We start from the raw sequence: 27,306 nt of genomic DNA, 5'->3' as shown, positions 1-27,306 counted from the left end.
TACTAATTAAAAGCAGGAACATGCTGGGTTTTAAGTCCTAGGTTACCTGCAAAAAAAGAATGGAGGTATAATGTAGTAATAAAAAAAAAAAAAAATCAGTCTGAAAAGGAGGGGAAATGTTCTCTGATGTGTAGTTTTGTGAGCATATGGTGAGGCAATATTTATAAACCTATAGTTACCAGAGTGTCTGGCACATAGTCAGCTCTTCATAAATGATAGGTTCTTTTCCCTTTTATAAGAATAGAGTTTTAAACAGAGGCTGAAAAGTTTAGCTACTTGTGCAAGGTTACTAAGTTGAAGCAGGGTTTGAACCCAAGTGTGAGATGGGTATCGTCTCTTTGCATTTGCTGTTTGGTCTGGAAGAGGGCCTGGCTGGCCCCTTAGCAGCCCCCAGGGAAGGCTATTTCTGCACTTGCTCTCCTGGGTGTGTTCCATGGGCCTCTGTCCTGACTCTGCTGCCACCACCACTGCTGCATTTCAGAGGCACAGCTGTCCTTTACTCTCCGTGGAATGTCAGAGCAGAAGTAGAAATCACTTTTATTTGGATTTTGATAACTTTCTCCTTATTTGTAAAACACAATGATAAAGTAACTTTTCGTCTGAGAGAGACAGCTAATCAGACATCTCATCAAGGAAGAATGACTGTCAAAGGTACTCATTTTTTTTTTCTAAAATGGGAAGAGACAGAATCTTATTATGATGTAAATGAGCTGACAGCAGGAACTTGCTTCCTGGGGAAGTAGGGGAAGGGCCTGACTACAGAGCCCAGGACTTTGGGGCAAGAGACATTTGCCTTGGTTTCTGCTCCAGGTGCCTTAAACAGACCAGTGACTAAAGACTAGACCACACATCCTACCCGAGACCTTGTACTCCACAGTGCGGATGGGGTTTCTACAGCCCAAGTGAGAGAAGAGCAAAACACAGAACTGTCAGAAACAAATGTGAAGGGCCTGTTGCCACGGCTTCTTAGGTATCCTTGATGAGTTCACACCTGAATGCCTTCCTGAGGATCCCAGTTTAGCTTCATTTCCTCTTAAGCTCCATCATTTATTCGGCAACCTAAGTGGATACACTTTTTATTGGTTCTTCATTCATGTCAAATGTATCAGCTTGATACCTTTTCCGTTGTATGTGCATACCACATGAAACACCCCAATTACAGAGATGTTAAGTGTAGAACATAGAATTGGGAGGCAGAAAACTGAAGTTAGAGTCTGGCTTTGCTAATTGCATGGGGTGTGGCTATGGAAACATCACTAAACTTCCCTAAACTTGGGGCCCATTCTTGTAGAATGCCACACTGTTATATCACAGAGAGAGAGAGGAAAGCCTGACATAAGAATAATAGAAGAGGCACTACATGAGTCCAGTTGAAAACCAAAGCAGAGGCAGTGGAGATGGAGAAAAGATGAAACAAACAGACAAAAACAGAGTTGTAAACAATCAGACAAGGCTAGTCTGCTGACCAATGTGAGGACGTGGGCAGTGGCAGAAGCCACATTTGGTTGGCAGGTCTGCATTCAAAAGACAGCATGAAGAGACGTGCCAATGGGGGAAAGGGGTGATGTTTGGGGACAAAGACGGGATTTCATGGTAGATGTGCTGAATCACAATGCAGTGGAGTGTCCGGTGGATGTTACTCCTTCAGGCTGGCCTGGCCTCAGGGGTGTCAATGTGGACCGTCTTTGCATAGTGGTGGCGGTAGCTTGAGTGAATTCTCCACAGCAGAGCCGGGGTAGAGAAAGGGGAGCACAGAGTTCTGGCATCCATTATGATGGGATGAGGGGGGAATGGAGCCAATGGAAATGCACAGAAGCAGGATTAGAGAAATAGAAAATAACCGGAGTGGGGCATGGCCCCAAGGTCTAGAGGGCAAAGCAGGGAAGGAGAGGATGGCAAATAAGCAGAGAGGGTTAATGGAGAGCAACCATTTAAAGCAGTAGAGATCTGGAGGGGGAGAGATAGAAAAAAGGTGCCTGGATATGCATGGGGAGACCTTGACAGTGTTCTCTGTGTTCTGCCCTAACCCTGAAGACGGGCCAAGCAGCCCAGCTCTCCATACCCACTGTCAGCAAGAACAGCCCTATAGGCTTTGTATCCCAAGTTTTCTATAAGCTTTTATTCTCAAAAATGATCCATTTGCCTGATAATTTAAAAAAAAAATAGAAAATTACTACTTCAGGCATCTGCTCAATATCTTCTACCCGAACTAATTCCCATAGAAATGTAAGAGCCAACTCTCATGTTCTCCTCCCATGCCCATTTTCTCCTGGTTTCTTAACCCAGTATGGATGGCACCTCCAGTTTCCTCAGATTATGGTTCCTTCCGATTTTCCTTCTAGCAGTTTTGTATCATGGCTCCCCTTAGTAGCTTCTGGGCAACAAAGCTCCAGATGGTGTCTCTTCTAGGTCTAGCTCGGAAGATGGCAGATATACACCAATACATCTTCAGTTCAGTGAACAATCCATGTACAGGACATTTTGAAATGAGTGTGAAATAATGTTCAGAAGACATGTATTAACACTACAGTGCTCATAACAGAAAGACAAGGAGAAAAACGTGGTGCAAGAGCAGCAAGATTAAGGGAAACGCTGGTTTGTTTAGACTTGTCTTTTCTTGATTGGTGGATACCTGAGTGGGTTATAAGGTAACACAAAAACAAAACAAAACAAAAACACAAAAGGCTGTTGGAGGAAATAAAGAGCGTAAATGTGCTAGAGAGCTCGAGAGAGAGTAAGCAGAATGCCTGAGACAACGTCAGCAGAGGGAGGTCTGAAAGGAGGAAAGGCCATCTTGCAGAAGGTAGTAAATGCTAACTATCACTTAGAGATTGCTGAAGAAAGAGGGGAGGATGGGAATAGAGAGGAATTATCTAGATATGGCAGGAAGTCGGTTCCTTCAACTTCTCCCTAGGCCTCTGGGATATGTCAAATACAGCAGAAGCAAGGAAGAGTGAAAGAGAGGAAAGACGGCAGAAAGTTTATTGAATGTTCTCAGCATTTACATTCATTAGCATGTTTAATTATCATAGTATGAACCCTGGTATGTTTACATGTCTGAGAGAAATTAACTGTTCTCAAAGTCAAATTTTATTTTGTGGTCCAGCCAGGATTTGAATCTGGATTTGTCCATAGATCACATTTTTCCATGTATTTCTCTCTCTCTCTCTCTTTCCATATATCAACAATGTTTTTATTGTTCTTTCTCCTACTATCAACAATGTTTTTATTGTTAGTGAATTTATATAAGGGCAAGTGCTTTTCCATGGTCTCATGAGCTAAGAAAAATCTTTACATAGTTTTCACATCTACAAATAAATAAAAAACTGATTTTATTTCTTGGAATCAAAAAAATATATAAATCAAAAATTCTTCCTCTTAGATTTCCTTTCTCCGCTGAGTGTCCTCATGTTTCCAGCAGATCAAGTTCGACATTTAGGTGTGGTCCTGGACTCCTCCCTCTCCCACCTGGACACCCCCGTGACGTTACCTTCTAAATGTCTCTTAAATCTAGCTCTCTCTGCTCTCCAGTTCAGCTTTTCATCTTCACTTAATCAGAACACCTTTATTTCCCCAATTTTTCTGTATTCTATGTCCATGCTCACACTTGTCCCACTTCCTGAATGACCATCTATCTCCCTCTTCTGCGTTGGTGCACTGCGTTGGTCTGGCAAACATCTGTTTGGCCTTCAACCCCTTCTAAAGAGCCTTTCCTGACCTATTATCTCCTCCCCTCCCCTCAGGAGAATTGCATTCTTTTCCTTGTGCTGAATTGCCTCAGAAAACTTGTAACATACCCTGTATTTACTTGCTTATGGGTCTCCTGTACTTACTAGCCTGTGAACATCCTGTGTGCGGAAGCATTCCAATTCATTTTTGCATCTCAGGGCTTGGAACATGTGTGCTGAATGAATGAATGAATGAATCAAATTGACTTTTGGCTGAACAACTATACTTTTTTTTTCCTGGTCTACATTGGAATTTGTCATCGAGTCCACTGGAATTAAAGCCTTTATAAATACAAATCTAAAAATATCTCACAAAAACGCCTTTTTGTTTTCTTGGATGCTTTGTTCTGCCCATCAGAGTTTAGGTTGGAAACTTGAGTGGGCAATTAGCGTGACAGCCCCAGTGATTACTTCCATAAACTGCAGTCCCTAAGTGGTAGGAAATAGAGGCCTTGGGGAGACGTTGAGTATATTTCCTTATTAGGAAATTACAGTGATTTCAGAAAAGTCACAGAGGAAATGTTACTGAAAAATGCATTGCTGTAACTAATGAGGAAAGAAAAAAATATGTGTTTTTAAATCCCACATACTAACACTTGGCCTAACAATGAAATTATGTATTCGGGAAATTCTAAGCTTCCATTTGGCCTAGTTGAACAGAAAGTTGTTCATTCATTTGAATCCCCAGTGCATAAAAATACATCTGACATGGTAATGGCTTGCGACAGTGTGCCTCTTGTCACTGGCAGAGGCATTTTCTCAGGCATTGTCTCCTATAATCCTCACCATGGATAGGTAGTTTTTATACATTTACCAGAAATGTAAACTGACGCTGTGATTTGCACAGTGGCTTATCTGAGAACACGCAGTGGTCAGGAGAGAGCCAGGATGTCAGTCCAGGTCTATCGGACTCTTCCCTGCTCCAGAGCTGTACCCTCGGTGATGTGTAGACCATGTGTTATAATCCAAATAAATAACTCAGAGGTTAGTACGAAGTCATTTACACGAGTCCTGAAAGACATGGTAGAAGCTCCTCAACTCTCTTTGAAACTCTCTTCAATAACTCATTCAACAAATATATTTAAATGAAGGGAAAAATGAGGAAACAAGGCTTAGGACACAAACTACTCTGGTTCTAGTTCTGGCTTTGATGACGAATTCACTGTTTGACCCTGAGTGAGGGTCAAAGTTTTCAAACTTGACCCCAATCAAGTTAGGTATTTTGGCTTAATAATTTCAATAGTATACCTATCTCTGACTATCTTGTGCCATGGGAAAGCAGATTGCAAAACTGAAAAAAAAAAAAAAAAGAAAATTCAAGATAGCCTCTTATTGACCCATTCTTAGACTGGGAAATATCCTCAGGCAGGGTTGCTCTCAGCTGATCAACACTCATAACCCATCAATTTTCATTTTTAAATAAGTAAATGAATTCATGGATCGGTTTATATATCCTTGTCTTTTTATTTGGGTTTGATTTTCAAGACATTTGTCTTTCTGTGGATGCTTTTTAGACATCCTAGATGTCCTGGTCTCTGAGAATTTGGACAATGTAAATTGCTGGTATCAGGATAACATTAGAACAGGCAAGAGAAGCTTTACTGGAGGGAACAGAATTCACAGCACATATCAGAGAGTGACATCTTGGCTCAGCCGAAGCAGAAGGGTGAGTGTCAGGAGAGCAGTTATGAATCACAGACTCCATGAGAGTTGATAGCTTTTTATTATGTCTTTTACGTGCAGTCAAATCTCTCCTTCCTTTAAAGGCAAGGATGTTGTGAATGTTACTTCTCTTCTTAAATACTGTAAAGGAGAAATGAATCCACGAGTCTAGGACCTTAGGGCAAAAATCTTTTGAACGGCCTGCTATTGACCTTGACATCATGTACAGCATGCGCTTCTCAGTATTATACACCATAATTTTTATTTGTTGGAATATACCAAGCTCTGTTCATGTCTACAGTTCATACCATTCTGATCTTAATTATACCCTGGACTTCTCTCTCTGATCGTAAGTATTGATAATAATCTCTTTCATGCCTGTTAATTCAATTAATCAGTATTTAAGCAAGATTTGTGGGTCAAGAGCTTGATTCAATGCATTCAGACAGCGTGTTCTATATGCCAGGCTGTTCCGGGCACTGGAGATAGAGTGGTAAACAAGCACACAATCTCTTGCCCTTCAGGGCTTCTCCACCTAATAAGTATGTAAAAAGAAAATGACATTTAATGTGATAAGTGCTATATAAAAATAGAATGCATGACACAGTGAACCCTAAGAGAAGGGCCACCTAATTCAGAATGCGAGAGGTTTTAGCTGGCATAGCCTAAGTTATGTGATGATCACAAACAAGACTAAAACCCTAGCAGTTTAAAATAATCCAAATTCCTCGTTCATTTCACACGATGATGACACATTTATATAGGATTGACTCCACATAATATTTGTTCTAGAATCCAGGCTGAAGGAGCAGTTTCTGCCTGGAACACGTGGATCTCCTATAAGAGGACATGTGGTAAAATGACATGATGGGTCAGAAGTACCACTTGTTACCTCCCATTACATTTAATTGGCCTAAGCAGGTCACATGACCAAGACTGACACACAGAGCTGGGTTTGTTTACTGCTCCTCCTGAGGGGCCCCATAAGGAGCAGCACTGAGTATTTAGAAAAATAACACAACCTACCACTGGGGGAAATGCCTGTCATTTATTATGGCTAGAATATTAGGTACGCTGGAGGGTCAATGAGAATTGAGACTTATTATGAAGACAGAAAATCGATAATGGGGGACTTTATAGTACAAAGAAGCTTGGACTTGAGTCTCTCAACAGTCATAAATTGGTGGGTTTTTGCCTGGAAGTGAGAGTAGTGTAGTCAGATTTCCAGTTTAAACATATCCTCCTATCTTTGTTGTGGAAAATGCTTTGTAAGAAACATACTGTTGTCAGGAGCAGAGGAAGAGAACACTTTTGAAGAGATGGGAATAGAGAGGAAAAGGGAAATGAGAGCTTATTACTGCACCTTATATGGACTAGATCCACTGACAGAATGCATTTTTTTCTTTCTTCCATCCAAAGCTATGTTAACACTAATAAAATGTCTCCTTTACTTGCAAAAATACAACACGGGAGAGATAATTAATACTTGGTGTCAGGCTCTGTGAGGCCCCAGAAGATCTGAGAGTCTTTGACGGTTTCATTGAAGCTCTCACAGGTGCAGTATTGACAATGAGAGATGAGAAAGCACAGCCAGATTTTCTCTGTGATCCAAGATCTGCAAAAAACAGAGCCCTGCTTATTTGCACAGCACTTCACAATTCACTAAATGGAACCATGGAAGCTGTAGAGGCTTTGGAGTGAGACAGACCTGAAATCCAGTCCCAATTTGGCTACTTATAAGCCAGTAGACCTTGGGCAATTTACTTCATCTCCTTGAGCCAATTTCCTCCTCTATAAGGAAAGAAAGGAAGGAAGGGAGGAAAGAAGACTGAACAAAAGAAGGAAGGAAATAAAGGAGAAAGGAAGCCATATTATTCAGGGTTCTCCAGAGAAACAGACCAACAGGAGAGAGAAAGGGAGATTTGTATTAAGGAATCGACTTACACAATTATGGAGGCTTGGCAAGTCCAAAATCTGATGGGGTATGTCAGCAGGCTGGAGACTCAGGGAAGAGTGCAATTCAAGTTCAAAGGCAGTCCGCTGGCAGAACTCCTTCTTTTTCAGGGGAGGTCTGTCTTGCTTCAGTCAGGCCTTCAACTGATTGGATGAGGCTCATCAACATCATGGAGGACAATCTGCTTTACTCCAAGTTCAACCATTTAAATGTTAGTCTCATCCAAAACCACCCTCACAGAAATATCCAGAATAATATTTCACCAAATATCTGGGCAGTGCAGTATAGCTAAGTTGACACATAAAAAATTAATCTTCACAGAAGGAAAAGGAGAAAGAGAAGAAAAAGAAAGAGAAGAAAAAAAGTGTGATACTGTGTGTTAGAGGCCCAGGACCTTATTATTGTTATTATCATTATATTATTTTCTTCTGTTCATCCATCCTTATTTTACAGGTGATAAAATTGAGATTTGGAGATGTTAAGTCTCCTCACCAAAGACATGCACATCTTTTTCCTCCCTGTCTTATTGAGGCCATCCAATCAATCACTAGATATGCTTGGTCGTTCATTGGTCTGCGGCTAATTCTGAGATGGGCTGAATACTCAGGTTTTGCATAACTGACATTATCCCCCACTCAGCAAGACCAATCAGAATGATCAATCAAGAGTCCAATTGAATTAATTTGTAAACAACAGAGACAAAAACTGACCTAGTTTAAATTGTTGAGCTGGGCTCCAGAGCTTCCATCTCCGCATAAGGGAAGCTTATGGAGTGCCAGTAGGCTATGTTTCATGTGGATGTCACCAATTCATTTGCTGATTTAACAGGACATTACAAACATATACTGAATATCCTACAAGACTAGCACAGCTCTAGGCTTGGAAGGGACCCAGACAGGTCCTCTGGAGAGAAGTCGAAAAGACGTGTATTTTCTGATAACTTACATGTGTGACCCAATTTTATCTTTCTGGTTTTTAGGTTTTTTTTTTTTTTTTTTTTTTTGAGCTGGATTGAACTTCTGGAGATATTATTAGTCTTCTGGGTTTTGTTTCTTTATTTGTTTCAACTGAGGAACTGTTAGTAAGAGAGCAGGATACTGCAGTCCTGCCTCAGATTACACAGATGAGAAGCTGAAACTTCAGTATACGAGTTACATTGCCACCCCAGACAAGCAGTGTGGACTGCGAGGTACAATTGTCTAAGACAAGCAAGCACTCAGGAACGCGGCAAGAAGGGGAAGGGTGCAGCGCGATCCAGAAAGCCAGATCAATGAGAACCAGCCCCTCTAGAGGGCCAGAGGGTCCAGAAAGAGCGCAATGCATGCAGCTCATGAGTACCAAAGCCAGGTCAGAACATCTGCAGACACCACTGTGACGCGCTCCTCCTGGCATGCACCCCAGCACCCTTCCCCACCAGGTCAGCCCCACCCTGGAGCAGTACTCTGAAGACAGCAGGGCAGTGCTACGGCACGAGAAGAAGCTTCGAGTCAGAAAACAAAATAATAATACAAAGGCTTTGAGTCCTACGCAGCTCTGCCATGCATTCACTGTGTGCTCTTAGGTAGGCGACTTGCCCGTGCTCTGAGATGGCGTTAAGAATGCTGACTTTGCACAGCTCGCCCCGAGGAATGATGTACGTGACTGAACCTTACCGTGCTCACCCAGGGCCCAGCACAGCTTAGTTTCTCCAGAGGGGGTACTTATGCTTAGTACTTCTGGCCCCAGTTACGTACAGCACTCCCAGGGAGCTATGGAAACAAAATGTCTGCTTTGGCAAGAATTCAGCTATTATCTTTCTCTCTGGAAAAAGCCATCCTCTTTTGATGTGAGATTGACAAAGAGGCTATTCTGAGAAGGACTAAGTGCAGAATACATCCGGTGAGTGCCCCTCTCTCGCCCACACATGGTTATTGGAGCTGTAATGTAACATGCAGCCAGCTTTACCACGTGGCCCCAAACCTTTGGTACCTGTTGGCAGCAGTTACCCATAGCAACAGTGAGGGGAAGGGGAGCTGTGAGGATGGAAGTTACTTATAGTGTCTGTGTTTGGTTTTGTTCTTTTTCTCTTTATGTGTATGTATGGGTGAGAGGGGGTGTAGTTGGAAGGGCAGGAAGTCATGCGGGAGTAATTGGAGAGCCCACATCACATGGTTCCCTGTAATGCTCACATGCCCTGAATAGTGCCTGCTCATGGTGCACTATGAAAAATCTATAGCAGACTGGAGGGAAATGCTTTATAATTTAACATGTAATGACTGTTTTTCCTCCCGAGAATTAGGAAGAGAAAACATATCCAGAGAAGAAGTAGAATAGGGAAATGGAAAGAAAGAGTGATCAGGCAGACCTGCGTGTGCATTCTTACTTCAGGCACCAGCTGCGCAAGTCATGTAACCTCTCTGATGGTCAGTTTCCTCATCAAGAAACCAGGCTGCTAGCAAGGGGTGGCTGTGTCTCGCACATTACTGCAGTAAGGGCCAAACAGCGGTGTGGCACCAAGGGTACTCAGGGACACCTCCCGCCTTTCCTCACTTTCACAGCCAGACTACACAACACGGATGATGTTTTGTTGCAGAGAAAGCATTTTAGGAACTCGGCCTTCTGCCCAGCATTTGGAACAGCCCCACTAATGAAAGCCACCCTGTGGGGTGTATGTAGACTGCTTTCATCGCCCCTCTGTCACCAGAAGGTTCATAACAAACCCACAGGAATGTGCAATCCAGGAGGATGCCTTCCTGGCATCTGATCAATGGCTGTGAACGAAGATGGTTTTTTGGCCCTGGATGGACTGGCCCTGTGGGCTTTCAGCCTTTCTACAGACTCTGAAATACCCTGGTCCTCCCTCTGTCCCCACACCCTGTATGACCCCCACACCCTGTCATGACCACCGTTTTGCTTCAGGGACCCTGTAGTATTTTCTTCTAACGTCTGAATCTACATGGATAAAGGGGGCACAACACATTTCACTCCCCTTCCCTCCCCCTGCCCCTTCTTCTTCAAGCACATACTGAGCACCTACTGTGTGCAGGCCCTGTGTTAGGCAATGTGAAGACAAAGATGGATTGGCTTTGTCATGGACGTTGAGGTATAACTGAGGGTTGAAGTATATTGTGATGAAGACTCAAATGATTCAATGTGATGGGGGCACAAGCTCTCTGGGAGCAGGGGTTAGAGTGATTATCTGTACTGGAAGTTTTTAGAAAGGATAAAGAAAAATTTACCAGAAGGCAGGAGTAGCGGGAGAAGGTCATGTCAGGCAGAGCTTACGATACGTATAAATACACAGAAAACTTTCCCGTAAAGAGGCAATTATGGTTGAAGCACGTCGAAGCGGATTGTCATTCTCAGAAAAGGATCAAATTATCTTTGTAATGACCAGATATCTATTCAATGATTGTACCTATTAAATGATCATTATCCTTATGCGAATCTGAATTGAATCTTATCCTTTATTCAAAGTACTCCAGGATCCGAATCCTAATGTTGCCTCATAGAAAACAAAACACAGGCTAGGAATTAGCGTTACCCCTTACTACCCACGTGATTGTGGTCAAGTTGACCTCTCTGATTCCATTTATTTACCAGCTAAAAAGGAATAACACCAAAGCCTCCCTCGCAGGGCTTCTGTCAAGGTCACAGACGATATGTAGATAAAGTGCAGTACGTGGCACACGTAGGAACAGCCCCGGCCTTCATTGCTGAGCAGCGTGACAGGACAGGGCACCAACACCAGATTTGGAGACATATCAGGTTACAGCTGAGAGACCTCCGTCCGAATGCTCATGCGCCCTGCTCCTTATTATAGAGCAGTCCATTACACCGCCGCCTGCAGCAGCGTCTTTTTTCCAAGGAGATTACTCTTCAATTGATTTCACAGTCCTTCCTCCCTGGTATATAATCCCCCGGCTATGACAGCATGCAGGCTCTTATAAAGACATTCAATACTGCGATCAAATGAAACCATAGCACTGGTATCCAACGTTGAAACAGACTATTTTTTGAACGTTATAAAAATGGAGACCCCTCCCCACCCCCAGAATAAAGCTATAATCAGCATGAACTGCAGCCTTTAATTGCCTGGGAAGGTGAGATGTCGTCTTTACAATGAAACACTAGACAATGGCAACCATTCATTGGCGCACATCCTGCCATGCAAGAAGACACGGAAGTGCATCCAGGAAGGATCGTGATGAGAGTTCAGATATCCACCAGCAAAAGCAACCTGAGAACGAAGACAAATAGGTATGAACCATAAGCTCCAGTGTTCGCAGTCATTGTAAACACACACTTCTTGGTCTTCTTGCATGTGGGGATGTGCTCCTTTGGATAGATACATGCGACTCTCTCCGCAGCTCTCAGAGGAAAATATAATGTTACCAACATTTTTATAGAAGGGGAAACTGAGGCTCGAAGGGGAGATCTAACTTGATGAAAATCACCCTGGTGATCAAAGCTGCTCCAAATTCAAAGTCTGATTGACTCCACATTTGGGATCATTCCACCACTGAGCCCAGATTTTACAGAGATGCTACCCAATTCAGTCTCTCAAACACATGCGTATGCAAATGTTATAATCAGAGAGTATTTGGGGTGTCAATGATGTGCCAGTCATACACAGTTTTTTCTTTGTCATTTAATCTTCACAACAAACCAATGAATAGGTACAGATACTGTCCCCATTTTATAGATGAGGAAATTCAAGCTCTGAGAGGTCCATGCAGCTAGTAAGTGAAATACACAGTATTGGATCTGTTTGGCTATAAATGTCTGCATTTATTGTCCCTTCTGCTGAGGATGCTTTGCCCTTTTATGTCCACCAGATGCTGCCTTTCCATCCTGCAGGTGACAATTCCAAAGATAGTGCCTCAACAGTGAAGAGCCTAAACCTCTTGGACCACCTGACCAGCCCCATAAAGGCAGCCCACGTCTCTCTACAAATTATGTTATTTTATTTTCCTAGTCTCTTCAGTGCATATCATCGGATGCATTTATTGGTTTGTCTCCCCTCACTAGAATCAGATCTCTGTCCAGATGAAGACTCTGCCCCATTTGCTGCTGTATTCCCGGCATCTAGACAGTGCTGGATGTGCAGTCGTGATTTGAGATATACTCAACAGACTGACCACCTCTTTCTCCTACTCCAGGCAACTTCTTTCTTTCTCAGGCCAAGTTTTGTGTTTCCTAGGCTTCAAGGACCTGTAAAGGGACCCAAAGAGGACACAAAGTTAATGCTTCTGCCACTTAGACACAGAGCGAAATTGCTGTGATTTGCAAATCCTCTGAAGATGAAAATTACAACTTGCTCAGGAACTCGTCCCATTGTCTAATCGCTCTGCCAGGAAATTCTTCTACAAATATGACCTAAATTTGTCCAGCTGTGCCTGGAACCATCTTTGTCCTGGGTGGTCCTCAGTAGGGGTAGCTGATGAAAGAACTCTTTGTGTCAAATGACACGACAGCCCAGACAGACCTCTTCATGAGAGGGTAGAAGGAACCTAACGTACAGTTACAGCCTAACTGAGTTAACAGTCTCCAGACGGCAGCCAGGGTACGGTAGACAAGACCCCAGAGAAAATCTGGAAGCTCCGCACTTAAATTCCAGCTCTTTACCTCCCTGCTGGGTGACCTGGGCTAAGTCATTTCACCTCCAGGAGCTTCAATTTGTCATCAGTAGTGTGCACGATAACACCTGTATTACAGGTGTGTGAGATGATGGTGGTGAGCTGTAGTTTGTTTGTTCATATCTTCATTTACTTAAAAAATGCTGCTACCTCATAAGTGTTATAAGTCCACAAATTAAAAATGACCAGCCCAAGGTTACTGAGAAAATTAACAGTAGAGTTCAGAACATCTCTTTTTAAGGTCATGGCACTACTTTTGTAATCCTCCTGTATCCCTCACGCAGGTTCGAAGCTCCCCTTGACATTTTCAAGACAATAAGGGGAAAGGTTTTTGTTAGGGAGAGGGCCTCAAAGCAATATCATTTGAAAGCACGGGGTTTGCTCCCAAGAGGGGACTGTAGGCCTCGAGGCTCCCCGGCTGACACATGTTAGGCTCATTACATCTCCACACAGCCCCTCATCTCCTGTAGCTGAACTTGGTTCAAGTCATCTCATCCCCATCCCTCCATCGAAACTGACAGTGTGGGAGCTGACAGTTGCAAAGCAGCAGAGATGGCCAAGGCTTCAGACGTGGGCTGTCTTGGCCTCAGAAGTGGATATATGTAGTCATTTCTGACATCTTCCAGCAAAGCAAACCCAGCTGGGACTGGGATTGTCACTGTTTCCACCTGAAATAAGCTTTTTTTTTTTTTTCTCTCTTACAGTTTTACCTAGAGGCATCAGACACAGAATACATCCTTAGTGCCAGAAGGCACCTTGGCAGTCGTGCAGACGGGGAAGCTAAAAGGCACCAGAGGGGGCAGTTCTGGCCCATTGATTTTTATGACAGTGCAGGCCTAGGAGCTGGGCCCCTGATGCCCAGCTCTGTATTGGTCCCAGTAGGTGAATCGGACTCAGCAAATCTGCTAGCATGTAAATGTTTTCCTGCTCCCCCTTCACTTGGAATCATGGAATTCCTGACCCCTTGGATTCTAGCCATCGGTGTGGCAGTCATTTTCCTATTCTCTAATTTTTCACATGTTGCTGACACCACTGTGGTTAAGAACGTGGGCTCTAGAGACAGATACACAGGCTTTACAGCTTCGGCATAACACTCACTAGTGGTGTGTCCTTAGGTGACCTTTATCTTCTCTGTCTCAATTCCCCCATCGACAAAAGTAGTGATAATAAACATTAGTAGCCTCGTCAAGTTGATGTATTAAATGAGTTGCTAGATATTCACTGCTTAAAATGCCTGGCTTTTAGTAAGCACTGGGTATATGCTATTATTTCATTATTTCAATTTAATAGACGAGGAAACGGAGATGTCCAGAGGCAATGTCAAGGGGAGAATGAATAAAAAAGTAAACATTAACATCGCGCTTTCCTGACTTTCCCTGCAATGCCCTTTCCGCCATATGAGTTAAATTCATAGAATCACAAAGTATCAAGAAGATCCTTTGGGCTTTGGACTCTCTTTTGCCCAGTTTCTCTGCTGCACAGGAGGAAAACCAAGGCCCACAAAGGAGCACAGCTGGCTGTGTCCTGGGGAAGAGGCGAGAAATGAAGTTACAGGGCCCTCCTCTGAACCTGTGGCATTTCTGGAGGCGGCAAACTGAACTTTTGTATTTTTAGCAGTTATTCTCATGAATCTGGATCAAACCAGATGTGTGGAATGGTGTATGAGAATCACTGAATTAATGCATTCTGACCTGGCTTAGATAGAATGTTCTAGTTGGTTGATTTGATCCGTGTCTCTAGGCCTGTGATCTAGAAATGATTTTATTTTACTCTTTGCATGTGCACACGCGTGTGTATGTGTGTGTGTTTATATGTTACAAACTCAAATTACTGCACTCAGAATACTATGTTCATTACCGAACTGACACAAAAATTACAAAATATTAAAAAAGGAGGGGGTGCAAGATAAACCTCAATGGCAGTTCCCACATGGTATTTCCATTACTGAGGGGCATCTGGAGCATTGCCTGAGTGAGTGCATCTCATTTTCTAGACCCCAGCTCTAGAGACCAAGGTATTGTTTGTTGCAAGGTGCCAAGGGCGTGTGATCAAACCGCTGCTTCCCAGTCTCCTTCCGTGTTCTGTCACTTATGAGTGCACAGTTGTGAAAGAGAACCGGTGTGCCACCCCTGATGGTACTGGCTTCCCAAACTGAAGGAACCACTGGGGATCCAACGTGTGTTGAGGAAACTCCCCAGATGTCTCCTTTACTCCCCCTTCTTTTCCCTCCCCCAAGAAGCAGTACTCACCTCATTGGTCATGAATTGAGCCATGTCTACTAGTGGGGGACAGGGGTCACTGTGCATTTGAAAGGCCAGATGCACGGGTCTGGCTCTGCGTGCTTTGTCCACATCTGGCTAGTGGGGCAATCTGACCTCAGGGAAGACTGGAACCCAGATTGCTACCCTTCTCCCTTTCTTCTCTAACTCTGGATATTCAGATTCAGGTGTAGAGCTTTAAAAATATATGTCTTAGGCCACAGGCTTACTTGTGACTAGAATTTGTACCCAGCAAAGATGACACTGCAATTTGTCAACGGCACTTTGCTTTGTCCCCTGTGTCCTTTCTTACAGAAAAGAAGGGTGGCTGGGTCAGACATGGGCCCCTCAGGCCCGTGGTCAGTGCCTCCCGGTGCGTCACGCAGATGGGTCTCCGTTCCTGCGTACTCTGTACCCACCACAGATCAGCTTGATGCCAGTGACATTTTCCTAGGATACTTTTTAATAGCCAACTTAAGTTCCAAAATTGGATAGTACGAATTCTGCTGGCTTCGAGTGAGATAATGTGGGTTTCACCACTGAACGCTTGGGTGACCTTGAATAAGTCCATTGATCTAACTGGGTCCATGCTCTCATCTGCAAAATGAAGATGTTACTAACCACCCTGCCTACCTCATTTGACTGGTATGCGAGATGACATTTGTAAATGTGTTCTGTAAACTACAAAAGCCCGTCCAAATGAAAGGGATATGGGGCCACCAATGGGAAACAAACAAACAAACAAACAAAACCGTGACTTTTTGTTTTGTTTTTAATGCAATGCAATTTGAAACTCAGTGAACTTGTTCTCTTTAAACAAAACTCTCTTTGGAATCAGCATACTTAGGAAATGTGATAAAGACTTTGAGAGGTAGGAAAACTTTATATGAAGAGTAATCATTCATACTTTATTTCATAGTAACCATATACTGAACCCTTTTATATGTCAGATACACTTTGCAAGTACCAGAGAAAGAAAGGTGAATAAGACATGGTTCTGGTCCTCAATGAGCTCACAGTTGAGAGAGAGAGAGAGAGAGAGAGAGAGAGAGAGAGAGAGAGAGAGAGAGAGAGAGAGAGAGAGAGAGATATGCAATCACAGTCCAGCGTGATGGGGATGAAAATCCAGTAATGAAGGAAGTGAATGGGAGGGCCACTAAACCTCTCACAGGTTAAGGTAGGAGAAGTTACCTGAAATGCATACTAAAATGTACAAAAGGGGAACTAAAGCTAGAGTGGGAAGGGGCCTTGCAAATGGAGAGGATGGCAAATGTAAGGCATTGAGATGAGAGAAGGCTGTGTACTTTCAGAGAATGACAGATCCCTGCATGACCAGAGCATGCTCTGCATGTGGTGTGTCAGGAGGGCGGTTACAAGGGACAGGGACCAATGGAGGCTTGAACCTGAGAAGTGACATTCTCTGACCTGTGGTTTAGAGACGTCATTCTGCAGACTTCTTAAATTAATTGTGTGCTGGTATTAACTAGTAGCAGCGTTTTCCAAATGGGTTGAACTGTCAAATCATCCAGGAAATTCAGATTCCTGGACCCATGGCTTCTAAACCTAAGCCTAGAGATGTGTCTTTTGAATGTGCTCCCCAGGTAATTCTGATAAAGCCACACCAACTAAGTGGGCTGAATAGTGGCCCCCAAAACGATATGTTGCCTTTTCTTGAGAAAGTCATGGCAGTTTATTCTGGATATGTGAGCGGACTCTACAAGCACATGCTTATAAGCCCGGGGATGAGGAGAGGCAACGTGCTGTGAAGGCAAAGACTGGAGTGATGTGGTCACAAGCCAAGGCGTGCCTGGGGCCTCGAGAACCTGGAAGGGGCCAGGAGCAGACACTCCCTGGAGCCTCCAGATTGAGCAAGGGCCTGCCACCTCCCTGACTTTGTACTTCAGAGCTGTGAGATAATGAATTTCTGTTGTTTGGAACCAGCCAGTTTGTGGTTGTTTATGGCAGCCCTAGGAGACTGCTATGCCAACCAACAGCAAGGTTGCTTGTTTACCTGGTTCCCTGAAGGCTGGAGAAATGGTAGTACAGACTGGGGCAAAACCTAATAAATCATTAGACAAGTTTGAGGAAGACCAAAGCAATTTACATAGCGATAAGAAATATAGTTTTTTCATGGCTCTGAGCCACAGCTCAGCCCTGACCTAGGCTGAGTTTTGAATACAGCACCCTTCTCCCTTCCACACCTCACCCCACTCTGCTTTCTGGTGCTGCAAGAGGCTATGTGGATAGAAAACCTTAAAAACAAACACACCTATTTGTATCTCAATTCTCAAGGGAAAGCTCCTAGGTCCTGCCAGCCTTGGAAAGCACCAGCCTCGGGGGATGCGGTGGTCTAATGGGGTAGCTTCAGGTTTCATCTTGTCACTCACAGGCGCTGTGTGGTTAGAAACCGTGTCACTGAGTCATTGAGGACCTTCTGGAGTCTTTCTACATTCATTTTGTCAGGCCATGAAAAAGAAAGTTTCCTTAATAGGCTGTGTGTGTGTGTGTATGTGTGTGTGTGTGTGTGTCTGTCTGTCTGTCTAGGTGGATTAGGGGGTGTCTGTGTGAGTGTGTGTCTTTGTGTGTCTTTCTCTTTCTGTGTGTCTGTCTCTGTGTGTGTGTCTGTGTGTGTCTATTTGTATCAGCTCCTTCTTAGAAACCATCTATTTCAGAAGCATCTTGCGTGATACTAACAAAATTTCCTGCACATCTGACGGTACCCAGGCCCAACTGAAGGCAATGAGGACACAGAAATACAGGAGAAGCAGTATCTGCCCTGAAAAACATTCACAGCCCAGTGGCGAGAACAGTATATTGTAAGAGCTGAGGAAAACAACTTTGGATCCAGACAAACCTCTTTTTCAATTCAGACTCTGCCTTTCATTAACTAAGTGATTATTAGCAAGCTTCCCAAGCCCTTGAAACTTTAAATATGTAAAATGAAAATAACATCTTCTCTCAAAGTTGTTGAAAAAATTTCATGGTCAATATATGCAGAACCTTTGATGGAGTGTCTGTTCCATCCTAGGCTTCCTGATTTTCCTTGAAAGCTTCCCAGAGCCATCAAGGAGAATCAGGAAGCTGCCCAAATCTGGGGTGTAGGGATCAAACAGGAAGAAGAGTGGGGGCTGAGGTGGTAGTCATCAAGAATCCTGGCTGTGATGGTAACCTTGACCTGGCTACCACCTCAACCTTGATCATGCCCTTGACAGGAAAAACATCTACGTGGTTTTGTAATTGATGTTAATTGAGACTTAATATTATATTCCTTTAATTTCATACTCAGGAAAGAGAAAGGGTTCAAATGGGCCAGTGTTTGGCCTCATAAAATCACAGTGAACACCAACCAGTCAATTGAAGAATTTAGGTATTACTTGCTCATTTGGACAAGGAGCCATTCCGCCTAAGAAAATTTCCTAAACAATTATTTTGATCTTGTGTACGGCTAAAGCATAAAAAAAGATAAACATTAAGAAAAATTATTTTTACATTAGCTTGTATACAGCACACCCCTAATTGCATATCACGTGTCTCACTTTTGGCTTAAAAATTCCCATATTATCACATTTTCTAGATGGCACCAAGTCATCATCACACACATGGACTACTTAGCCGTGCCATTGGTGGCCCCAGTCTCAGCCATTTGCTCATCGGGAAGTGTCCCTGAGTGCACAGCTCTTACATGGGCTACATTCCTCTGCAACTCCTCTCAGGGTCTTCTCGTCAATCGAACCAGGGTTCAAAAAGTGTTTTCACACAGTTGACCTTGTCTAATCTTAATCCTCACACCAGTACTGGGAGGCAAATATCATTGTCCTCATTCTAAAGACCAGGAAGCAACTCAGAGATTACCTTAAAGGAAAACATAGATCAAAGCTGAAACCATGTGACTCCAAGTCTCATCTTTCTACAGCGAAGACTCTTCCGTTTCCATTCATTCATTTACTCACTGAACAAATACTTATTGGGTACAACTACGCAGGCACCATGTTAGATGCTGACGATTACCTTTTGTGATCTTGTATCATTCACCTATTTTGGTTCTCATTTTATCCGTTGAGTTGCAGCAGATTGTCTACTCTTTCAGATCCTGAACTTGGGTATTGGAGAGCCAACATAACACTCTTTAACAGTATCTCGTATAACCTGGTTTCCAGTTGTCACCTAATCCTAGTCTTTCTTCTCTGAATATGCCCCACTCATCAATGTCCCAACAGAAATACAGTGCTCTCATCCATATACAATTTTCCAAAACTTTGTTGACCAATGTGGAGCTAAGCCAAGCTGTCGCTGCCTTATTCTGGCGTGGCTATCCCTAACTCAGGCCGAGAAGACTCTGGGGAAATGCATTTTTAGTCTAAAGCAGCATTCCCTTCTCATCTTCACAAGGACCTCCCTTATACTCACTAGGTCTTACCGAGAGAATGTGAATGAGGCATGTGGAAACAGAAAAGAATCATCAGATGTGAAAATTATCCCAAGCTTCGGAACCCACAGACATCTGAATGTTTTTCCATCAGCTCAATTCACTGAGCTGCAGATTCCACAGTCTACTGTTTTATTAGAACTTCCTCCAAACACTTCAATAAATCTCAGTGGAGTGCTCTTCTGAGAAGCCCAAATATTCATGGAAGAGATGCTGAATCCTGAAGCTCCATGTTTTTAAATAAGATGAGGCAAGTAAAGGCAAGTATTCCATAATTCACGGTGTGCACTCTTTTAGAAAACTTTTCTGTTAAGAGTTGATTAATAGTATAATCATATCGTGCGCAGGGATGACTCAGAAGCTAGACGATGTAGAGCTGTTTTACGAAAAAGCTCAGATACTTTCAGAAGACTCTTCGCTATTTAGGATGGGGTGGCCTAGAAATTGGAATGAAAAGACAGGCAGTGCTCTCTCATTTGTTGCCTTCAGAAGGCCATGTTTTTTGAGAAGACTGAATCAGCTGAACATTAGGTGTGTTACTTCCTGAAGTGGGAAAAACTGCCTGATACACCACAGACCACAGGTTACCCAGCATGGGATGGACTCCAGGTTCTGCCACTCACAGACTGTGCTGACACAAGTGACTGAGCTTCTATGATCCTCAGTTTCTAGTTTTACAGTCCTGAGGACTCAGTCAGTCAATGTGTACAAAATTCCAGCCTCAAAGAGTTTCTTCAATAAATGACAGCTGCTTTTAAGTTCAACATTAACCAAGTTATCCAGGTAGAAAGTCACTTTCTACTTTCAAAAATAATAATAATAATCAAGTAGACTTTTTACTAAATGCCTGGCTCAGAGACCACCAACATTTGTGGAGCTTATCTCTGTGTGTTAGATCCTGGGCTGACACATTTAATCCTCACACTCTGTGTAATGGGTCAAATGGTGGGCCTGTAAAACCAGTGAATGTTACCTTACTTGGAAAAAGAGTCTGCAGAAGTATTTCAATTAAAGATCTCAAGATGACGTGATCATTCTGCATTATCTGATGAATCCTAAAGCAAATAAAAATATCCTTACAACAGACACACAAAGAAAAAGGTGACATGAAGATAAAGGCAGAAATTGGAGTGCTGTGACCACAGCCCAGGAATGCAGGGGAAGTCACCCAAAACTGGAAGATACAAGAGATGGATTCTCTCCTAGAGCTCCCAGAGGGAGAACATCCCCACTGAATTTCAGACTTCTAGTCTCCATACAAAGAATTAGTTTGTGTGTGTGTGTGTGTTTAATTAGTGTATTTTGTGCCTTAATATTTGTTCTGATGTTTTGTAAGCTTTTTATTAAACAATAGCTAGCATACAATATTATATTAGTTTCAGGGGTACACCATAGTTACTCAACATTTATGTACCTAAAGAAGTGATCACCATGATAAGTCTAGCAACCATCTGACACCACACTATGTATCACAATATTCTTGACTATATTCCCTGAGCTGTATGTTCATTACACTCCCAAGACTTATTTGTGTTATACCTGGAAATTTGGACCTGTTATTCCCCTTCACCTTTCTCTGCCTTTAAAAAATTTTTTAATTACAGTTGACATTCAATATTATTTTATATTAATTTCAGGTGTATAGCATAGTGGTTAGACATTTGTATACTTTAAGAAATGAATCCTCCTGACTAGTCTAGTACCTACCTGACACTATACATAGTTATTACCATATTATTGACTGTATTCCTTATGCTTTACATCCAAATGACTATTTTGTTACTACAAATTTGCACTTCTTAATGCCTTCACCTTTTACACCCAGTACCACAACCCCCTCCCGTCTATCATCCCAATAAATCTAGTACCCATTGACAGTATACATAGTTATTACAATATTATTGACTATATTCCTTATGCTATACTCTACATCCCCATAACTACTTTGTAACAACCAATTTGTACTTCTTAATCCCTTCACTTTTTCTCACCCACCTCCATCCCCCTCCTGTCTGGCAACCATCAATATATTTTCTGTAGCTATATGTTTCTTTCTGTTTCTTTCTGCTTATTTTGTTCCTTAGATTCCACATATAAGTGAAGTCACATTGCATCTGTCTTTCTCTGTCTGACATACTCCTCTCAGTGCAATACCCTCCAGGTCCAGCAATGCCAATACAGATGGCAAGAACCCATTCACTTTGCTGGCCAAACATTATTCCATTGTATATATGTACCACCTCCTCTTTGTTCATTCTTTCATCTACAGACACCTAGGCTGCCTCCACACCTGGGCCATTGTAAAGAATGCTGCAAAGAACATATGGATGTACATATCTCCTTGAAGTAACATTTTAGATTTCTTCAGATAAATATCCTGAAGTGGGATTACTGGAACCTTCTTTGTCTCACATTATAGCCTTTGTTTTAAAAACTTTTTTTTTTCTGGTATAAGTATTGCTACTCCAGATTGTTGTTGTTTAGTTTCCATTTTTATTAAATATCTTTTTTCTTCCCTTTACTTTCTGTCTCTGTGTGTTTTTTAATATGAAGTGATTCTCTTGTAGGAAGCATATGTAAGGGTCTTGTTTTCTTACCTATTCAGTCCTCCTATATATTCTGAGTGGAACACTTAATCCATTTACATTGAAAGTAATTATTAATAGATATGTAGCTGTTTCCATTTTATTTTTTATAATTTTGATTATTTTTCCCCCATCTTAAAGAAGTCTCTCTAACATTCCTTGTAATATTAGTTTGGTGGTGATGAACTCCTTTAGCTTTTTCTTGTCTGGGAGGCTCTTTATCTGTCCTTCAGTTTTCAATGATAGCTTTGCTGGGTAAAGTAGTCTTGGTTGTATGACCCTGCTTCTCATTACATTGAATATTTTGTGCCAATCTCTTCTGGCCTGCAAAGTTTCTGTTGAGAAATCAGCTGACAGTCTTATGGGGGCTCCCTTGTAGGTAACTAAATGCCTTCCTCTTGTTGCGTTTTAGATTCTCTCTTTGTCTTTAACCTTTGCCATTTTAATTATAATGTGTCTTGGTCTGGGCCTCTTTGGGTTCATCTTGTTTGGGACTCTTTACTCTTCCTGGGCTTGTATGTCTATTTCCTTTGCCAGTTTGGGAAAGTTTTCAGTCATTATTTCTTCAAATAGATTCTCAATCCCTTGTTTTTTCTCTTCTCCTTCTGGTACCTCTATGATGTGAATGTTGTTATGCTTAATGTTGTCCCAGAGGTCTTCTAGACTATCCTTATTTTTTGGATTTTTTTTTTTTCTGCTCTGATCAGGTGTAATATGCTACCTTGTCTTCCAAATGGCTGATTTGATCTTCTGCTTCATCTAGTCTGCTGGTGATTCCTTCTAGTGCATTCTTCATTTCAGTTATTATATTCTTCACTTCTGACAGGTTCTTTTTTATGGTTTCTATGTCCTTTTTTATGCATGTTATCTCTTTGTTGAAGTGCTCACTAAGTTCCCTGAGCATCCTTATAACCATTGTTTTGAACACTGTATCTGGTAGGTTACTTGTCTCCATTTTGTTTAATTCTTTTTCTGGAGTTTTTTCCCAGTTCTTTCATTTGGGACTTATTTCTTTATTTCCTTATTTTGGCTTCCTCTCTGTGTTTGTTTTTTATCTACTAGGTAGATCTGCTATGTCTCCCCATCTTGGCTGGGTAGACTTATGTAATTGGTGCCTGTGGAGCCCGAGCACAGTCTCCCTGGTCACCTGCTCTGGGTGTTCCAGGAGTGTCCCTTATGTGGGTTATGTGTGCCCTCCTGTTATAGTTGAGCTTTGATTGCTATGGACATATCAGTGGGTGAAATTGAACCTCAGGCTGATTGGCTGTGGGGTTGGGTCATGTCCACAGCTTACAGACTGCTGTGTGTGGGATTTGCTCCAGTAGGCTCTGGTGCCTTTGAGTCTGCCTTTTGGGACTTCAGCTTATGAGGCTAATTGGGCAGTGTTCCGCTGTGGTCTAATGCCAACCTCTACGTATGTCAGTTCTGGGGCCTCTTGGGAAGGACTCTGGTGCAGGCTTAGGTTACCCAGCACTTATAACCAGCCAGTGACTACCTAGTAGGATGTTCAAAACAATCCACAGTTATTCAGTGCTTGTGCTAAATCTGGAGGCATGTGGGAGAGGCCACACTGCAAACTGAGATGTCTGCCATCAGTTCTTCAGAAAGCCAGGACATCTTGAGGCCTGCTACCACTTCCCAGTTTCCTTAAGGTTCAGCCACTGATAAGGCCTCATGTAGATGCAAAGTTGGGTGAGGCAGTGTCTTCAGGAGTCACTAGAATGGGAAGAGTGTGGTCACCAGGTTAATGTAGACTCTGGTTTGGTGCCAGTGCTGAGCCTGGAGCTATTCGGCAAACATCTCAGAGCACACTGAGGCCAGTCGCTGCCTGCCTGGAGCCTGTGGACTCAGATAGTTTTCTAAGAAAGCGTGCAATGTGGGCAGGGCTGGCTGGTCACAAAATGCCTCTGTCATTGGGGGAGTTGAGTGGGGTTGTGTCTCAGTGGAGTCAGCAGCAGAGCTCACCAGACCAATCAGAATCAGGTTTGGCCGTGTAGGGGACGGCTCAAAACAGTAAAGATGGCTCCCACCTGCTGACTATGCAGAAGGAGGCTCCCTCACAGGGAAAATGGCGACTGTCCTCTGGCTCCTGTGCTGGAGACTCACACCTCTGTCTTTCCTCTCTGTATGTCTCCTATGCCATGCCCCTCAGTCGCCATCCCCCCACCAGGGCCCAAGGTGAGTGTCTGGAGCAAGCGAGTGAGTCTGCGCGCATTCTGTTTAAGAGGATGTCTGGGTTTCCTGCAGCCTTCTGTTTCCCTCAGATGGTCGGAATCACCACTGTTTTTCATAGCCAGTTGTTGTGGCAGGTTCCTCTGGTTGGCACCAGAACTCCAGGCTAGGGAGTCTGATGTGGGGCTGGGGGCCCCTTACTTCCCTGAGATGAACCTCTGCAGCCGGGATATCCCTTCTGGTTCTCAACTGCCACAAGGAGGGTTGGGGCCCATGGCACTTCTTCATCCCTTCTACCTGTCTGAACTTGGCTTTTTTTTTTTATATCCTTACTTATAAAACTTCTGTTCAGCTAGACTTCAGATGGCTCTCCAGGTTGATTGTTGTATAATTTAGTTGTAATTTTAATGTGTTCACAGAAGGAAACAGGTACAGTGTTTATCTACTGTGTCATCATGGACCTTCTTGTTCCCAAGTTTGTGTCGTGTTAAGCTACATAATTGATGATAATTTCTTACAGCAGACTAAAGAAACTAATATACCATTTTTGTTCTGTGAACATTTTTTAGCAAGAAATCTCAGAGAAATTAGTAAAGAGTGGTGTTCACCTCAGTTCAGTCAAATAGTAAATGGCAGAGCCAAGATGTAAATTCCTGCCTCCTTCAAATGAAAATACGTGTCTGCTTGTTTGTTGTTCCTGAATGGTCATCGTTAAATTATCCATAAAATCTCTTGGATTTGGAATGAATTATTATTATTCAAAAGTGTTAGAAGGTCATGGACATCTTACCAACTCCCAACCAACATAATCCATTCTCTCAAATAAATTCAGAAACAACCAATGACATATTAACTTGGCATTCCATATTGTTAACACTGATAGGTAAGTTATAAACATGGATAGTTATTTGGAAGAGCAAAACATTTGGATAGTTTATCTCTAATTCTAGTCCAAAGTACCAAATAAAAGTTAAAACTATGCAATAAGGGAACATGGAATAATCAAATAAACACTAAACCGGGAACCTGGAAGACCTGGAAGTTACCAGCTGCCCATAACCTATATGGGTCAAATTCCTATATGATCCAGAAAGATCATTAACTTTATCTGGACTCTGTTTTCTTCACCAGAAAATGTCAGGGCTGAAATACATTTCTAGATTGCCAAGTACTATCTTTAATTACATTTCTTGGATATATCTAGAACCTAAAATTTGCACCAAGTTGTAGCTTGTTTCTATGGCTACCTTGCCAAAATTCATTGACTAATATAAAGTCTAATTAAAACTTTAAAAATATCACTCAACCAAAGATTGAACTAGATACAAAATCCAGGTCCATTTTGAACTTTAGCAATCAAGGAGAGATTTGTTTTCTAGATATCAACTTGTCCTCTACTATCAGCAGAGTTTCCCTATATAAATAACCCTTGGCATTTGACATCACTTTGTAGCTTATGAAGTACTTTCACATACATATCATCATCCGTGTCCATCTTGTGAGGTACGTAGGTGTCATCAACAATTGACAGAGGAGGAAGACGGTCAGAGCACATGAGTCTTGTCCACGGTCACTTTGCTGGTAGAAGTTAGGTCTAGGACTCAGTGCCCAGGCACTCACTCCTGGAGAACAAACCTCTTCCTTTCCACAGTACTCATGGAAGTGCCTGCTGATGACCCATGGACATCAAACGTTATAACATCATCCAGTTTTGGAGTCCATGAATTGGAGAAGTGACTCACAACCTTGCAGTCAACACTTGTCATTTAACAATTAAAGATCACCATCACCATTTGTCTTTGAAGGCAGTGATTTTATTTTATTTCCCAACACCTGGGACAATGGTGACACTCCATAGAGGTTTAATGAAGCTGGAAGATAAAATTAATTTATGAATTTGGGTGTTGAAATTCAGAGAGGGAAAGCAACTTGGCCAAGAATCACCCAGTTAATAGCGTCAGAATAAAATTCATTTCTATATACCTCTAGATATAATATGTAACCAAATCCCTCTTTTTAAAAGCCTTTTTTTCAGTTATGTTAAATGATAAGAAATGCATCTTGCATAATGGCTTGGACAACTTAAAATTATAAAACTTTATATTATAAATTAAAGATGTGTGGCGTAAGCTCAAAATCACTGTGTTTGTATTCTTGCAATAAGGCAATGGGGTACGACAGAAGAACATGTTTGGATAAGCTGGAAAGTTTCCTAAAAATATATTTGTGTTATGCTGTGGATGCTGGGTCCACAGTGTAATGTGTGTAATCTCTCTGTTGTGCTCATGCTTCCTCTCTGTTCCGGGCTGCAGGCCCATCTCCTTATGTTTTCTTTCCCTTCAGCGGAACAGCTCCAGTTATGTAATTGTTCCCTTCATCATGAGACCTCAGAGGTCGCTCCTTATAGCATGATGTCAAGACAAGGGCATCCTGTGCAAATTAGACAGAGGCAAAGAACAGGCACAAACCACACCTTCCATTGGACACTGGGAAACTCCTGCTTTATGTCCCAGCTCAGAAGGCTGGCACTGAGGATTTTAAGAGCATGGGAAGAAGCATGCATCCCTGTAGCAACTAGGGAAGGAAGGCTTCTGGCTCCCTGCATCTCCCAGGGGAATATCAATGTGGGGGGGGAAAATAAAACAAAGCCCTTTAGTGGCACCTGGAGCTCATCCCCAAAGAGGCAGAAATTTGGCGAGGCTGGGGTAAAAGAGGAAATGAGGTTCATGGAATTCAGCAGCTATGCTTAGCCTGACCATCTTGTCCAGAAACAAAGAGAGCATTCCAGAGATGAATAGATCCCAAGAGACCAGTTTAATACCTTCATTTCCTCTGCCAAGAGAGAAGAAAGGAAATGCCTAAGGTCACCCAGTGAATTGGTGGCAGAGTTCAGTCCCGTTTGT

Source organism: Rhinolophus hipposideros (assembly GCF_964194185.1).
Source record: "Rhinolophus hipposideros genome assembly, chromosome: 12".
Classification (NCBI taxonomy): Eukaryota; Metazoa; Chordata; class Mammalia; order Chiroptera; family Rhinolophidae; genus Rhinolophus; species Rhinolophus hipposideros.
Note: the sequence above shows the minus strand (reverse complement) of the source record.